Consider the following 18,853-nt stretch of genomic DNA (forward strand, 5'->3'; position numbering starts at 1 on the left):
CCACTGCCGCGCCAGTTGCTTAGGTTTACTAACAACCCCAGTTAAATATCTAACCGCGTTTTTCACTTCCTGTCTGAACCTACTCTGGGTCATCCCATAGATACAAGTGTTGGCACATGAGCTGATGTGCATGAGCAAGGCCCCCGCATCATTGGCGATGTAAGAGGGGCTTGTTTGATCCCCGCCCACGAAATTCTCAGTGACACGAGTGGAAATGTAGGTGACAGTTGACGTTGTCCACAGCAGTATGTAGGCGCCGGACACCGTGAACAGCAACACTGTGGACTTTGTCCGATTCTCTGTCTCAGTGTCCTTGCCATCCAGTGCCTTCAGGCGCCGGCGGACTCTGCTGGCCGCAACGATGTTCCTGACCGTCAGCCCGTTAAACAATAGAACCAGAAGGAAGGGGAGGAAGGGGAGAGAGATGCTGCACATCCACGAAAAAGCCACCCACCAGATGGAGGTGAGTAGGCGGGTTTAGGTCGGCATCCCCACTTGACATTGTCCACAGTGAAGCGTGACTCGTACATGAAGTTAAAGGGGATGTACTTGATGCAGCACAGCGCGCACATGGACACAATGACCACGGCGGCCGTCCTATCCGTGCAATAGATGAGGCTCAGCTTCGGGCAGCAAATGCTGACTAAACGGTCAAAGGTGAAGGACACGGTTAACCAGACGGAATAGTCCACGGTGACGATCCGCAGATACACATTAGAAGGACAAACTGCGCTGAGGGAGAGGAACGAGTTAGGGATGTAGTAAATGTAGATTTCCCGGAGTAACACGTGTAAGATTATAACGAGAAGGTCGGAGATTGCCATCGCCACCATGTAACGGGTGATTCCTCTGGAGAGCCCGCACTTTCCCCGGTGTAGGATCACAGCCGTCAGCACGTTCGCTGAAGGAAGAACAACAATGCAATGGAATTATTATTTGAATGGAACCACTAATGTAATGGAATTAAGATTAGGTTTGGGGGCTGCAAGAAAGCATGAGGTTGTCAGATACGGTGAATGGACAAGAGCCACATGATATCGAGTTAGAGTTGAGAATAAATGGGGCAGTTGGGGTCAAATATCTTTTATTTGGGGGGTCTTGCTCCACGAGTCCGTTCTGGGTGGAATGGAGAGCACAGAACAGTTCGATCTTGTGGAAGAATAAAGCGAAGTCGGCGTCACATCCCAAGTGTGGTTCCAGGCCACTGCCGCGTCAGTTTCTTGGGTTTACTAATAACCCCGGTTAAATATTTAAGCGCGTTCTTCACTTCCTGTCTGAACGCATTCTGGACCATCCTATAGATACACGCGTTGGCACACGGGCTGATGGGTGTAAGCAAGGGATGTACTTAACATGAAGATTTACCACAGAATGGGTATAGGGAATGGGCTGGTAGATGAGGTATTTGAGGTAGATAAGAAAACAACACTTACAATACAATACAATACAATACAATACAATACAATACAATACAATACAATACAATACAATACAATACAATACAATACAATACAATACAATACAATACAATACAATACAATACAATTTATTGTCATTTGAGCCTCAGTGAGGCTCAAACGAAATTCTGTTTCCACAACCATACAAACAAAGACAATTTCCTAGACATACACACAATTTAATTCACACAAACATACATCACAGTGGACCCACTGTGATAGAGAGAGCCGCCTGAGCCGCTGGAGCGGCTCTCGGGGCAGGTGCCTGCGAGACGCGCTGCTAGAGGGGTGCTCTCGCTACTACAAGGCACAAAAGCTCTAGAAGAAGGCGGTAGGAACATTTACCGGGCGCACCGCTATCCCCATCACCGCGCCGAGCCCAGTCCCGCTAGTGCCTGAACTGCGGGCTGGATGTTCAGCCATCCGAAGAGGCATCCGGCCGGTGGCTTCCGACTTGGCGGAGGGGACGTCTCTCCACCCGCATGGGAGAGAGACAGCCGCCTGAGCCGCTGGAGCGGCTCCTGGAGCAGGAGCTCCTGCGAGACACGCTACGTGAGGGGCAGTCTCGCTGGAGGGTTCAGGCATACCCTCCACAGTGCATAGGCACTGCCCATCGCTTCCTCCTTAGTGTGGTTAGCTTTGGGGTGACCAGTGGCTGGGCTGGTCATGAAGAGGGGTCACTGGCTGAACAATATCGGGAGTATGCTTGAGGTACAGGATCAGGAAGAGCTGCTGGGTGTGGCCGCTATGTGGCTCCACCACTAGCGAGATGGCTTTTCAGTCTCAACTCATGGCCAGCTTACTACCTGTCTTTTCCAAAAATACTCTCCAAGACAGGTAGCCATGAGGCGTTGGTTTTATCACGCCTCCCCTAAATTGCATTTACTCAAAGTGCCCGCCATTATTGGGGGATACATTGAGCAGCGCATTTAACCTAAATATTTTTTAAATGCATTTGGTACCCTGACGTCGGCTATCATGTCCACCTGCTCATTCCAGAAGGGCAGGGTAGTATGGCAAAACACCTGACCCTACTGTTCAACGGTATACTTCATAACTTCTGAAATGAACTCACAAACCTGCCCTCAATCTATGAAATTAACAGGACTATGAGAACGCCGACCTCACAAGCACAGATCCTGCTACCTGGCACTTACCAAACCAGTCCTAAAAAACTGGACGAAGTGATCAAACTATTCGGCACAAGAGGGCAGAGTCTGGAATGAGTACCACACTAAACCAGACAGCAGTACCTCAACGTGTCCACCAGGGGCGTCTACCTCATGGTACTGGTGAAAGCTCGGGGCCTGCATGCCAAACCCGTAGCATTTTAGGCCACGGCCCAGAGCAGGCCCCAGGGGAAAATGCGCCACCCCCCAACAAACATCGTCCCTACAAGAACAAGGAACCAGAAACCGAAGAAAACAACAATGAAGACAGATAAGTATGGTTCCTACCATCACATAAAGGTTAAGGGTTGTACTAACAAGGGGTGGATGAATCACGCCTGGTTAGGAAGCTATCGCTCTTGGTAGTTATATACCAAAAAATAAATACAAGGGGAATAGAATTAATATCTTGCCACCAATTCAGCAAGCACCCCAAGTGGTCTACCCTCCCACGATGGGGAATGTCGCACCATCGTTGATAAACCACTTGAGTATTTCACCAGGTATACCCATTCATGGGATTTGTAACTACTACCATGGATCCAAGGATACTTTATGGTAGACATCGACCTTGAAGATGCATACTATTCAGTACCTTCTCATATAAGTTTCGGATATACCGCAATTACCTGGATGGAGTAACCATGATGAGCGTTGCGGCATTTAAGTCAAAGTTATCCAGAATCAACTAGCCCTGACACTTAGAAACATCCCGTCATGGCATGTCTATATATTAACGACAAACTATCCTTGGATACAGCTTTAGCTGCATCGCTTCTCGGCCTTTTGGCTAAGATCAAGTGTAGTATCTGTTCTTATCAGTTTAATAATCTGATACGTCCCTTATCTAGGGACCATATATTAAATAGAATTTTGGAACAGGGAGATGGAATAGGGGCTTGCTCCGTCCACTCCACGCATCGACCCAGTATTGCAGTGCCTCTGGGAACGGTGCACAAAATATATATCCAGATATTTACGTTGACCATCCACAACGTTGTTATCTGGTATTCATTAAGACTATCAGTCATGGTGCATTAACCACCAATCAACTACGTGGCAAAGTAATTGGGATATAGCAGCATTACCAGCTACTGAACTTTGTACCTTTCCTATGAGCTGAGATACTAGTGTTCAAAACGATCTCCATACCTGTAATATGGGGGCAAATGGATTAATCTGTAGTGTTATCATGGAATTTATCGGCAGGAAGGATTATGGTTGTACACTTCCACCTGTTTTGAGTAACATCTTATGTGTCCTGATGTGTTACTGAGCTTGTAAAACTTAATGCCAATATGAATTGACTTAAACATGTTATATATTAACTTACTTAATTCTAGTGAAGCATTTGCTCAGTAATCCACCAAATTTGCATGTTCGTTTATAAGATAACAACATTACAGTGGTGGCATATAACAAACCACTTGGGCGGAGAACATCGATATTAGGTGACAATTTATTAACAATTGGAAACCGTATGTCGTCAAACATGTTTGACCATCAGTAACTCACCTATCAGGTGAGCTAAATACTGTAATCATACATTTAAACCAAAAATATTTGCTGAAATCACTAAGCAATATGGACACCAGATATCGATTCCTTATATCCAATTAAATCACCACGTACTAACTTACGTCACATGAAACCAATCTCAAGGCAGCGGCAATGGAGACATTCCCGCGTATTGAGGGGTGGGGGGAACCTAATCTCTTGAATTGAGGAGTGGGGGGAACCTAATCTCTATGTTTTCCTTTCCTTCTACCTCTTCAATAGGTACTACGGCTTCATCAGTCGGGTACTACGCAAATTACAGTGGACCAAGTCCACAAGCATGGTTCCCAGTGATCTTCGACATGGTCATTAAAACAATTGCAGAATTGGGAAGACCATTGCTGTGCTTGGATCAGCAGCACTATCAACCTGATGACAGCATTCCGTCGCATATCCTAGGGAACATACCTGAGGAGCATCAAGAAATGGTACACTGTTTTCCAAAACAGGAATTACACATTCAACTATAACAAAAAACTGTACTGGAGCTCCTGGCAGGTCTTCACCACAATGAAGGACATGTTCTGTTAGCCTGCTCAACTTGGGTACCGCTCACTGGTGATCAGATACAGGAGAGGTATATCAATCCATTCCCCAGAAATAGGTACACCCAAATTGGGATGTCAGTGAAATCCTGACATACCTTAGGGGATGATCACCAGCCAGGTCACTCACCCTGGAACAGCCTACCCTGAAGATGGACATGCTGGTGGCCTTACATCAACACAAAGAGACAGCTCTCCCATCTACTGCGATGGGACAACATGGTTATAACACCAGATAGTGTCACATGCCCATTCAAGGGTTGGCCAAACAGAACAGACCAGGAACATCAGGTCCAGTCATGAAATTCCGGGCATACCCACCTGAACCACGTTTTTATGTGTCATTACCCACTTAGAGATCGACACAATAAGGAATACCGAGGGAGAGGAAAAAGCCTTATGGGTCAGCCACAGGAAACCTCATGGTCGGGTGACGAGCTAAACTATCTCTAGTGGCTCAAGCAGGTACTGGGAGTTGCTGGAGTAAATACTAACGTGTATAAAATCTTATTCCACCAGGACAGCTTCCACGTCAGTAACTAAGAGGATGGACGAGCCTATGGACCACATCCTGGCTACTGCAGGGTGGTCTAGGGAGTATACGTTCCAAACTTTTATAACAAACCACTGACAGAACCTGTATCGTTTGCAGAAAAAGAATCTGCAAAAAATATATAATTTAAGCCCGGGGGAGCAATTGGTCTTGTTGTTGTTAATAACACCATTATTGTTTTTACAAACAGATTCATGGTTGATTACGATAGCGAGTGAAGTATGAACTGTTACACGGTTTGAAATCACAGAGCTTTGAAGTCTTCACGTAGTCACTCACGTGACTCCGAAGTAAAATAGTAAGATTAAACGAGAATTTACCAGTTTGAAGTTTGATCTGTATTTTATGAGGAGTTACGATGAGGGATTACGTGCCCTCCGCTCCCACCCTCATTATATGGATCAAACTAATACATTGATGTCTCCTTATCTTTACTATGTTTACTTCAAATAACTGTGTCTATCTGTGATACCACACCGCTGCTTGGAAGTATGCCGCGCCTGCGCACTGAGCGGGTTCTTCACGTAATCCCTCATCGTAACTCCTCATAAAATACAGATCAAACTTCAAACTGGTAAGTTCTCATTTAATCTTACTATTTTATTTGTTTCCAAATTCTAATTGTACTATGAATAATTGGATTGTTTTAATTGTATTTTGTATTATTCAATATTATTGGTGAGAGAAGGATCGCTCCTATATTAAAAGGGAAGCAATCCTCTCTCTCCATTACTATCCAATCCACCAGCTGGGCAGAGTTGTCCAACAGGTGAATCACATTTTTGACATTTACTATCCAATAATAGTACAAAAAAATAGGAAGTGTTAATCCACCAAATTGTTTAGGTTTACACAGACGTCTTCTTTGAATTCTATGGGATTTATAGTCGGAACTTTAAATGCTATTAACATCAGATTGCTGGATAGGGATAGAATAAATTTTTTTTAAAAAAGATGTATAACACAGCAAAGAGTAGCCGGAAGCCAGAGGATTGGGAAACTTTCATGGGACAACAGAAGGAAACAAAACGGGCAATACGGGATGAAAAGATGAAGAATGAAGGGAAGCGGCCAGGAGTATAACGGACAGTAAAAGCTTCTTTAGATATGTTAAGGGAAAAAGAGTAGCAAAGTCAAATGTGGATCCCTTGAAGGCAGACACGGGTGAAATTATTATGGGCAACAAGTAAATGGAAGAAGAGTTGAATAGGTACTTCGGATCTGTCTTAACTAAGGAAGACACAAACAATCTCCCAGATGCATTGGAGGACAGAGGATCTAAGAGAATAGAGGAACTGAAAGAAAATTCATTAGGCGAGAAATAGCATTGGGTCGGCTAATGGGACTGAAGGATGATAAATCCCCTGGGTCTGATGGTTTGCATCCCAGGGTCCACAGGGAGGAGGCTCAAAAAATAGTGGACGCATTGGTGATAATTTTCCAATGTTCAATAGATTCAGGATCAGTTCCCGTGGATTGGAGGATAGCTAATGTTATCCCGCTTTTCAAGAAAGGAGCGAGAGAGAAAACGGGGAATTACAGACCTTCGTTACATCAGGCAGAGGCTTACAGAGGCTTTCTGTGTGTAAATGTATCAAGCTCATTTTATAATGTCACCACAAGCTGCACAAAAACGTGCAGAACAGATATCCATTGCATCAATAGTCAGACTTTGTATAAATTACAGTTTCCCAAAGAACAACAGATGCAACAATAGTCATATGGGATTGGACAGATGTTATATACATAGACTTTGGCAAAGTTTACGAAAAGATCCCACCAGAACATAGAAACGTACACACATGCCCACAATGCCCAGGTTGATCACGATGCCAAAATACCCTAATCTCATCTGCCCTTACATGATCAATATCCCTCCAAAACCACTATCATTGTAGTATTGTGTGCAGTTCTTGTCGACAAGTTACAAGAAGGGTGTGCAGGCTTTGCAGATGGAACAGAGAAGGTTCACCGGGATGCTGCCTGGATTAGAGGGTTTCAACTACAGGAAGAGTTTGTATGTTCACCCAGTGACCGCGTGGGTTTCCTCCGGGTGCTCCGGTTTCCTCCCACAACAATGGCTTACGTAGGTTAATTGGCTTCTGTAAATTGTAAATTATCCCTAGTGTGTGTAGGACAGTGCTATTGTACGGGGTGATCGCTGGTGCGCACGGACTCTGTGGGGAGCAGGGCCTGTTTCCACATTGTGTTTCTAAAGTCACGTTCGGTGCGGACATTGTGGGTCGATATGAATGAAAAATACAAATAAAATACAGAGACAAAGATACTGAGAACACGGACACGATGACACAGAGACACGACAGCAGCAAATCCGTTCTCCATCACCCAGCAACGGGGTGCTCCGTGACCCCCATGTACAGCGGTCCGCGCTCTGCAACTGTCCCGGTCCGACACAGCCCGCTCCTCGTCCTTGTGAGAGAGAGAGATAAAGAAAGAGAGAAGGTCCTGAGTTAGTGACCGGGCATCGGGGCCCATCCATCCCGTGCACTAGGGGGCAACGAGACACCACAAAGTTAGCCGGGAGAGACGGGGGTGGGGGGACAGGGAGAGAGGGGGGGGGGGGTCGGGGGAACGGGGAGAGAGGGAGTGGGGGAGAGGGAACTGGGGAAGAGATGGAGCGGGGAAGAGGGGGCGGGGGAGAGGGAGCGGGAAGAGGGGGCGGGGGCAGAGTGGGGGTGGGGGGAGAGGGGGCGGGGGCAGAGGGGGAGGGGGCAGAGGGAGTGAGGGGGGATGGGTGAGGATGTGAAGGTGAGGAGGACACTCACGCCCCTCTGCCAAGACTCCTAGCACCGCAACAACGAGAAGGAACACGGAGGGAGCGATGCCCCAACGTCTCCTGGACCCTGGAGGAGATAACACCACACAGTGGGGAACCTGGAGTCTGGTTTAGTTTAGACGTACAGCTTGGAAACAGGCCCTTCGGCCCATTGAGACAATAGACAATAGACAATAGACATTAGGTGTAGGAGTAGGCCATTTGGCCCTTCGAGCCAGCACCGCCATTCAATGTGATCATGGCTGATCATCCCCAATCACTCAGTACCCCGTACCTGCCTTCTCCCCATATCCCCTGCATCCGCTATTTTTAATAGCCCTATCTAGCTCTCTCTTGAAAGTATCCAGAGAACTTGCCTCCCCCGCCCTCTGAGGCAGAGAATTCTACAGACTCACAACTCTTTGTGTGAAAAAGCGTTTCCTCATCTCCGTTCTAAATGGCTTACCCCTTATTCTTAAACGGTGGCCCCTTGCTCTGGACTCCCCCAACATCGGGAACACGTTTCTCGCCTCTAACGTGTCCAAACCCTTAACAATCTTATATGTTTCAATGAGATCTCCTTTCATCCTTCTAAACTCCAGAGTGTACACCCTTCGCTGCACTCCCTCAATAACAAGAATCTCCTTCCTCCAATTAGGGGAACAAAACTGCACACAATACTCCAGGTGTGGTCTCACGAGGGCTCTGTACAACTGCAGAAGGAACTATTTGCTCCTATATTCGATTCCTCTTGTTATAAAGGCCAACATGCCATTCTCGTACTTCACTGCCTGCTGTACCCGCATGCTTACTTTCATAGACTGATGTACAAGGACCCCCAGATCCCGTTGTACTTCCCCTTTTCCCAACTTGACACCATATAGATAGTAATCCGCCTTCCAGTTTTTGCTACCAAAGTGGATAACCTCACATTTATCCGCATTAAACTTCATCTGTCATGCATCTGCCCACTCCCCTAACCTGTCCAAGTCACCCTGCATTCTCCACACAGTTCACACTTCCAATCAGCATTGTGTCATCTGCAAATTTGCTAATGTTACTTTGAATCGCTTCATCCAAATCAGTGATGTATATTGTAAATAGCTGCGGTCCCAGCACCGAGCCTTGCGGTACCGCACTAGTCACTGCCTGCCATTCTGAAAGGGACCCCTTAATCCCTACACTTTGTTTCCTGTCTGCCAACCACTTCTTTATCCATGTCAGCACTCTACCCCCAATACCATGTGCCCTAATTTTGCCCACTACTCTCCTATGCGGGACCTTATTAATTGTTTTCTGAAAGACCAGATACACTACATCCACTGGCTCTCCCTTGTCCATTTTCCTAGTTGCATCTTCAAAAAATACCAGAAGATTATTCAAGCATGATTTCCCGTTCGTAAATCCATGCTGACGCGGACCGATCCTGTTACTGCTATCCAAAAACAAGTCCCACTGACCTGCGATCCCCGCACACTAACACAACCCAACACGGGAACACTTTACAGGGAACAACTTACAATTATTGTCAAATATCCAACAAACCCGCAAGTCTTTGGAATGTGGGGGGATCCCGGAGAAATCCATGCACTCACGGGGAGAACGTGCAAACTCCGTACAGCCAGCACCCGTAGTCAGGATTGAACCCGGGTCTCTGGCGATGTGAGGCAGCAACTCTACCCGCTGCGACACCGTGCATCCCTCTGGAAACGTTTGCAGCGATATGGGCCAACCGCGGGCAAGTGGGACTAGTGTAAATGGGACATGTTATTGGGCAGGGATTAGTGGGTCCGAATGGCCAGTTCCTTTGCTGCATGCCTCTCCCATCGGACAGAGACCCAGCATTGATCCACTCACCTCTGACCAGAGCGTCGCATTGCAGCGTTGCAGGGACTGCGCGGCGGCTGCAGCAATCTTCTGCGACGCAGGTGTAGGTGTAGTTGTGCATTCCCTTGTTCGGCAGGTACAGCACGGCTCCGGGGAAGGTGGCGTTCCCCACTCCGGGATCCTGCGATCGCCGCTCCCGCCGGTAGGTGACGAGGCAGCCGCTGACGGTGGAGCAGTTCTGCGTGAGATGCGACGAGTTGCGGCTGACCTCCACGGTCGGTGTGGACATCGGCTCTGCAAAGCAGCACAGTGCAAAGTCCAGCTAAACCGCAGAGAGTTCAAGCCCATAGCCCACTAAATGCGGCAGCACAAGCAGATAGGGTGGTAAAGAAGGCGTGTGGTGTGTCTGCCTTCAATATATAGGGCCATTGAACACAAGATGTAGGGAGACATGATGCAGTTCTATACGACTCTGGTTAAGCCCCATATGGAGTAGTGTGTGTAGTTCTGGTCGCTCCATTACACGGGATATGTGGAGGGATTGGAGAAGGTGCAGAGGTAGTTTACCAGGATGCTGCCTGGATTAGATGGTTTCAGCTGCAGGGAGAGGTTGGGTTGATTTTGGAGAGTCTAGAACTAGATCTCATAGCCTCATAATTGAAGGGCTTTCTTCTAGGAAGGAGATGAGAAGAAATCTCCTTAGTCAGAGGGTGATGAATCTGTGGAATTCTTTGTCACCGAAGGCTGTGGAGGCCAAGTCAGTGGATATATATTTTTATATAAATATATATTTTATTGGAAGCAATTGCACAAAGAAACTTGACAATTTTACGACTCTGGAACAGCTTCAGTTTTAACATTTTTCAAATAGAACATTAAATTAAAAAGGGAGGAAAGAGAAGGAAGAGAGAACGGAAGAAAAGAAGAGAGGCGATATATACGTCGACCCACCCATGCGCCCGCTCACCCAGCCCTACGATCAGTTTCAAATTTGTGTTCAACCATTTATATTACTTAAGAAATTCAATAAAAGGAGATCATGTTTTTAAAATTTGTTCCAGTTTATCATTCAAGACAAACCTAATTTTCTCCAGATGTCGTTTATCCGTCATTTTTGTAAACCACATCTTCACTGAAGGGACTGTTGTATTTTCCAGAATTTAAGTATGAGTTTTTTTGCTGATATTAGACCGTAATCGAGAAAGCGTCATTGAGAGACCGTTAGATTGCTACATGCCTCTGATATTCCCAGTATTATCAATTTTGGGTCTGGCTCTAGTGGAGTTTTCAATGTTTTGGAGGTTAAGCTGAATACTTCCGTCCAAAAACGTTCTATTTTTGTACACAGTACAAAACTGTGGGTTAAGGTGGCTTCTTGAGATTGACATTGATCGCAAAGAGGGGAAACACTGGGGAAAATCTTGTAAATGTAGGATATCAACCTCTCTGTATCTGCATGTCTATTCAAACACTCATTGAGTTTGTCTGGACCTGCAGAGGTGTAGTCTTGCCTATATGTTCTCACAAAGTCTCTAACCTGGAGGTATCTGAAAAAATGATTAGTTCAGATCTTATTTCTCCTGCAATTCTTGGAAGGCGGAAAGAGTCCCCTTCTGATAAAGGTCTCCCAAAGTGTTGATTCCCTTGTTCTTCCATTGAACGAAAACACCATCTAAAGTAGAGGGTTTAATAGAGGCATTGTTTGCAATAGGAAGAAGAAGTGACATGCCTCTCAATTTGAGACTGAACTTCAACGGTTTCCAGACATGAATAGTACTGTGTATTATAGGGTTATGCTCTTACTTTGACTTATTCGGGGATATTGTAGACAGGACAATCGAGCCGATGCAGAAAGGCAAACAATCTTCACTTTCCATTTTTAGCCAGTTTGCCTGTTGGTGCGAGTCATCCAGCCAGAGAATTATGGTTTTAATATTTGTTTCCCAATAGTAAAAGAGGAAATTGGGTAAGGCTAGTCCTCCATTCTCTTTGGATTTGCACAGGTGTCGTTTATGTATTCGGTGGCTTTTGTAATCCCAAATGAAATTAGTGACAATGGAATCAATTTTTTTGAAGAAAGATTTGGGAAGATATATCGGTATTGTCTGGAATAGATATAAAAGCTGCGGGATAAAGATGATCATTACGGCATTTAGGCTGCCGAGGAGGGAAATAGGCAATGTTTTCCAAAATATAATATTTGTATGAAGTTTAGTGATTAATGGAGGGAAATAACAGAAGGGAATATTTTCTGGTAACGTAAACTCCGAGGTATCTGCATTTTTCAGTAACAATTCTAAAAGGGAACTGTTGGAGCTGGGTGACGTATTGTTCATTTATCGGCGTAATTGCACTTTTGTTCCAATTAATTCCACAAGATCCCGGCTCTTCCAGGTTCATATCTTTTTTATGTCTATTGTCTATTGTCTCAATGGGCCGAAGGGCCTGTTTCCAAGCTGTATGTCTAAACTAAACCGGACTCCAGGTTCCCCACTGTGTGGTGTTATATCCTCCATGGTCCAGGAGACGTTGGGGCATCGCTCCCTCCGGGTTCCTTCTCGTTGTTGCGGTGCTGTGAGTCTTGGAAGAGGGCCGTGAGTGTCCTCCCCACCTTCACATCCTCACCCATCCCCCTCACTCTCTCTGTCCCCGTCTCTACACCCCACTTTGCCACCCCATCTCTGCCCCCTCATGGCGCACACATCAGATTGATCATCTATATCCGGTTCCCATCAGCAGTGGGTGGTCACCTTGGGGGAATTTGCTCTGTTTGTTTTGTTCACCTTGTTTCACCATAGAATGACATCCCATTCTACATCATGGACAGGCCATTTGGCCCATCCTTTCCAGTCAAGATGTCTGCTCCACTCATCATCCCTCCCATCTACTCTCCACACCCGGTAACAATACCCTGAATTCCAGGAGCTTTAATGTGTTTATCCCGCTTGCACTTAAATTTATCTCTGCTGTTGGCTTCAGTCCCTCCAATGCAAGTGAGGTCCATGTTCTCATGACTACATTCCTTTTGGTATTTATTGAAGACCACACTACATTTCAACTTTGATTATCTCCCCTTCAATTTGAGATATTATTTTATCCCCACCCATTTAAATCCACCAATAAACTTAAATTCCCTCTCATCATTCCTGACAACTTCTATAAGATGAAATCCCACGACCTGCCCAGTCTTTTCAGTGAGTTTCATCCTCAGTTATGCCGTCATTCTCATGAACATTCCTTGTGCTTTCCCCCATCGTTCTACATCTCTGCGGCAATATCCGCTTTCTGTCTGCATGACAGTGCCGATTAGATTTGGGAAATGGGAATTATGAGAGGGTTGTAGAAATTTGGTGAAATTCCCGCTGTCGGGATGAGGACGGTCCATCTCAATCTATTGAGATTTGTGTTTTATTTCTTTCAGGAGGAAGCTGGTGGCGAGCGAAGGTAGGACATTGTCTTGATGGAAACATTGTAAGTTTTGGTGGAACATCTCTAAACATTTCTAATACTCAGTTTATAACCAGCTGTTAAATATTTCCAGGGTTCGTAATGAAGCCAAACCACTGTCGGTGGTCTATGACTTCAAGCAAGGTAAAGCTTACACTTTTCCATTATTCTTGTTTCTGACATCTTTAAGCCCTGCACCTGACACCGGACACCAGACACCTTATCATTTCCCAGCCTCACACAACCTGGCTTTACCTTCTCCCCAAAATCAATAAACACAACTGCCCTGGCAGTTGTCCTGATTCTTCACTCTCCACAATGTCACCAATTTTGGTTCCATCTGCAAACTGACTAACCGTGCAACCAACACACACACACCCAGTCGTGTATATAAATAATGAACAACAGTGGCCTCCAGTCTGAAAAACGACCCTCTACGAACATCCTCTGTCTGTGACCTTCAGGTAAATGTTGTATTCCATCGGCTAGTTCCATGAGATCCAACCTTCCAGAGCGGCCTCTCATGCAGTGTATGGAAGTTGCATCACTCAGAGGGCAGTGAATATCTGGAATGTTGTTCCCAAGATGGTGGTGAAAAGCCGAGTTATTGGATATGTGCAACTTGGCTACAAATCAATATTTGATTGATCCAAAAATTAAGATTATAACCATATAACCATATAACAATTACAGCACGGAAACAGGCCATCTCGGCCCTACAAGTCCGCGCCGAACAATTTTTTTCCCTTAGTCCCACCTGCCTGCACTCATACCATAACCCTCCATTCCCTTCTCATCCATATGCCTATCCAATTTATTCTTAAATGATACCAACGAACCTGCCGCCACCACTTCCACTGGAAGCTCATTCCACCTTTGGTAGCCAGTGGGGGGGGGGGGGCACATTATGGGGAAAATCACTCAGAAGAGGAATTGGTGGCAGATTAGTTGAGCCATGATCACAATGAATGGAGGGGCAAGCCTGAGGAGCGGATCCTAATCCTGCTCCTGTTTTCTTGTGTTCCTCTGCTCCTGTGTACCGATAAATTGACAGACTTGACACAGAGGAAATGCAGCAAAGATTAACAATACTTGTTCCTGGGACAATGATTTTGCTGTGCGGGGTGAGATTGAGTAAACTAGGGCTGTGTATTCGAGAGTTTGGGTGTATTGGAGATCTCAGTGAAACACAAAGTTCTAACAGGGCCCAGTGGACTGGATGCAGGGAGGATATTTTCCCTTTCTGAGGGGTCTGGAGAACGGGCACCCTCTCAGAATGTGGGCTGCACCATGTAGGACAGAGATGAGGAGACATTATTGCACGCAGAAACTGGGGAACATTTGGAATTCCCTGGACTGGTGGCTGTGGAGACTCAGTCATTCAGTGCTCTTGGAGCCGAGAGCCATGGTTGTACATTACAGATCAGGCCATTCAGCCCATCGCGTCCATGATCACCTTTTTCCCAGCTATACTAATTGATTTGCCCACATTACATCGCCATTCTTCTGCACCTCGCCTATTTAAGTGGCTCAAAGATAATGATTACTAGACTAAGTGGGACCTGTTGGGTCCCATGTTCACATGGGAGGGCTGGTCCCCCAACGGAATATTCCACCTCTCCACCAATTCCAAAATTGGTAGCCAGTGGGGTGGGGGAGGGGGGGGGGGCTTTCTGGAACGCTAGTATGGGTGTTGTGGGCCGAAGGGACTGGTGTTCCTGGTGAATTAACCTGGTGAACCTACGCTGCACTCCCTCAATAGCAAAAATGTCCTTCCTCAAATTACGGGATCAAAACTACACACACTATTCCAGGTGCAGTCTCACTATGACCCTGTACAACTGCAGAAGGACCTCTTTGCTCCTATACTCAATTCCTCTTGTTATGTAGGCCAACATGCCATTCGCTTTCTTCACTGCCTGCTGTACCTGCATGCCTACTTTCATTGACTGATGAAGAAGGACCCTCAGATCCCGTTGTACCTCCCCTTTTCCCAACTTGACACCATTTAGACAATAACCTGCCTTCCTGTTTTTGTTACCAAAGTGGATCACCTCACATTTATCCACATTAAACTGGATCTGCCATGCATCTGCCCACTTATCCAGCCTGTCCAAGTCACCCTGCATCCTCATAGCATCCTCCTCACAGTTCACACTGCCAACCAGATTTGTGTCAACTGCAAATTTTCTAATGTTACTTTGTATCCCTTCAACTAAATCATTTATGTATATTATAAATAGCTGCAGTCCCAACACTGAGCATTGCGGTACCTCACTAGTCACTGCCTGCCATTCTGAAAGGGACCCGTTATTCCCTACTCTCTGTTTCCTGTCTGCCAACCAATTTTCTATCCCTGTCAGCACTCTACCCCCAATACCACGTGCCCTAATTTTGCCCACTAATCTCCTACGTGGGACCTTGTCAAATGCTTTCTGAAAGTCCAGGTACACTACATCCACTGGCTCTCCTTTGTCCCTTTTCCTAGTTCTATCCTCAAATTCCAGAAGATTAGTCAAGCATGATTTCCCCTTCATAAATCCATTCTGACTCGGACCGATCCTGTTACTGCTATCCAAATGTGCCGCTATTTCATCTTTTATGATTGACTCCAGCATCATAGGGAAGATATTACAGCAGTGCTTTGGCAGGATAGATTAGAGGACTCGTCTAGGGAGGCTATTTGGGTGGAACTGAGAAATGGGAAAGGGGTAGCAACACTTATAGGGGTGTATTATAGACCGCCAAATGGGGAGCGAGAATTGGAAGAGCAAATATGTAAGGAGATTGCGGATATTAGTAGTAAGCACAAGGTAGTGATTGTGGGAGATTTCAATTTTCCACACATAGACTGGGAAACACATTCTGTAAATGGGCTGGATGGGTTGGAGTTTGTAAAATGTGTGCAGGATAGTTTTTTGCAACAATATATAGAAGTACCTACTAGAGAAGGGGCGGTACTGGACCTCCTATTAGGAAATGAGATGGGTCAGGTGGCAGAGGTATGCGTTGGGGAACAGTTCGGGTCCAGTGATCACAATACCATTAGTTTCAATATAATTATGGAGAGGAACAAAGCTGGACCTAGGGTTGAGATTTTTGATTGGAGAAAGGCTAACTTTGAGGAGATGCGAAAGGATTTAAAAGGAGTAAATTGGGACAGTTTGTTTTATGGGAAAGATGTGGAAGAGAAATGGAGTACATTTAAAGGTGAAATTTTAAGAGTACAGAATCTTTATGTCCCTGTTCGGTTGAAAGGAAATCGTAACAATTGTAAAGAGCCATGGTTTTCAAGGGAAATTGGACACTTGGTTCGGAAAAAGAGGGAGATCTACAATAGTTATAGGCAGCATGGAGTAAATGAGGTGCTTGAGGAGTATAAAGAATGTAAAAAGAATCTTAAGAAAGAAATTAGAAAAGCTAAAAGAAGATATGAGGTTGCTTTGGCAAGTAAGGTAAAAGTAAATCCGAAGGGTTTCTACCGCTATATTAATAGCAAAAGGATAACGAGGGATAAAATTGGTCCATTAGAGAGTCCGAGTGGCCAACTTTCTGCAGAGCCAAACGAGATGGGGGAGATATTGAACAGTTTCTTTTCTTCGGTATTCACCAAGGAGAAGGATATTGAATTATGTGAGGTAAGGGAAACAAGTAGAGAAGCTATGGAAACTATGAGGATCAAAGAAGAGGAAGTACTGACACTTTTGAGAAATATAAAAGTGGATAAGTCTCCAGGTCCGGACAGGATATTCCCTAGGACATTGAGGGAAGTTAGTGTTGAAATAGCAGGGGCTATGGCAGAAATATTTCAAATGTCATTAGAAACGGGAATAGTGCCGGAGGATTGGCGTACTGCGCATGTTGTTCCATTGTTTAAAAAGGGGTCTAAGAGTAAACCTAGCAATTATAGACCTGTTAGTTTGACGTCAGTGGTGGGCAAATTAATGGAAAGAATACTTAGAGATAATATATATAAGCATCTGGATAAACAGGGTCTGATTAGGAACAGTCAACATGGATTTGTGCCTGGAAGGTCATGTTTAACTAATCTTCTTGAATTTCTTTAAGATGTTACTCGGGAAATTGATGAGGGTAAAGCAGTGGATGTTGTGTATATGGACTTCAGTAAGGCCTTTGACAAGGTTCCTCATGGAAGGTTGGTTAAGAAGGTTCAATGGTTGGGTATTAATGGTGGAGTAGCAAGATGGATTCAACAGTAGCTGAATGGGAGATGCCAGAGAGTAATGGTGGATGGTTGTTTGTCAGGTTGGAGGCCAGTGACGAGTGGGGTGCCACAGGGATCTGTGTTGGGTCCACTGTTATTTGTCATGTACATCAATGATCTGGACGATGGCGTGGTAAATTGGATTAGTAAGTATGCAGATGATACTAAGATAGGTGGGGTTGCGGGTAATGAAGTAGAGTTTCAAAGTCTACAGAGAGATTTATGCCAGTTGGAAGAGTGGGCTGAAAGATGGCAGATGGAGTTTAATGCTGATAAGTGTGAGGTGCTACATCTTGGCAGGACAAATCAAAATAGGACGTACATGGTAAATGGTAGGGAATTGAAGAATGTAGGTGAACAGAGGGATCTGGGAATAACTGTGCACAGTTCCCTGAAAGTGGAATCTCATGTAGATAGGGTGGTAAAGAAAGCTTTTGGTGTGCTGGCCTTTATAAATCAGAGCATTGAGTATAGAAGTTGGGATGTAATGTTAAAATTGTACAAGGCATTGGTGAGGCCAATTCTGGAGTATGGTGTACAATTTTGGTCGCCTAATTATAGGAAGGATGTCAACAAAATAGAGAGAGTACAGAGGAGATTTACTAGAATGTTGCCTAGGTTTCAGCAACTAAGTTACAGAGAAAGGTTGAACAAGTTAGGGCTTTATTCTTTGGAGCGCAGAAGGTTAAGGGGGGACTTGATAGAGGTTTTTAAAATGATGAGAGGGATAGACAGAGTTGACGTGGAAAAGCTTTTCCCACTGAGAGTAGGGAAGATTCAAACAAGGGAACATGACTTGAGAATTAAGGGACTGAAGTTTAGGGGTAACATGAGGGGGAACTTCTTTACTCAGAGAGTGGTAGCTGTGTGGAATGAGCTTCCAGTGAAGGTGGTGGAGGCAGGTTCGTTTTTATCATTTAAAAATAAATTGGATAGTTATATGGATGGGAAAGGAATGGAGGGTTATGGTCTGAGCGCAGGTATATGGGACTAGGGGAGATTATGTGTTCGGCACGGACTAGAAGGGTCGAGATGGCCTGTTTCCGTGCTGTAATTGTTATATGGTTATATGTTATATGGTTATCTTCCCCACTACCGATGTCAGGCAAACTGGTCTATAATTCCCTGTTTTCTCTCTCCCGCCTTTCTTAAAAAGTGGGATAACATTAGCTACTCTCCAATCCACAGGAACTGATCCTGAATCTATAAACCAATGTGTCCATGATTTCAAGAGCCACTTCCTTAAGTACCCTGGGATGCAGACCATTTGGCCCTAGGGATTTATCAGCCTTCAGTC

The 18,853-nt window shown here is 45.2% G+C and overlaps 1 non-coding gene across 1 annotated transcript; it reads left to right on the plus strand.

The window, feature by feature from the left end:
* The first annotated feature begins 3,396 nt into the window (after window positions 1-3,396).
* On the plus strand, window positions 3,397-3,588 carry LOC116990256. Its single transcript, XR_004416500.1, has one exon. It is a non-coding gene; the product is annotated as a U2 spliceosomal RNA (small nuclear RNA).
* Window positions 3,589-18,853: the final 15,265 nt, after the last annotated feature.

Source organism: Amblyraja radiata, chromosome 30 (genome assembly GCF_010909765.2).
Source record: "Amblyraja radiata isolate CabotCenter1 chromosome 30, sAmbRad1.1.pri, whole genome shotgun sequence".
Lineage (NCBI taxonomy): Eukaryota > Metazoa > Chordata > Chondrichthyes > Rajiformes > Rajidae > Amblyraja > Amblyraja radiata.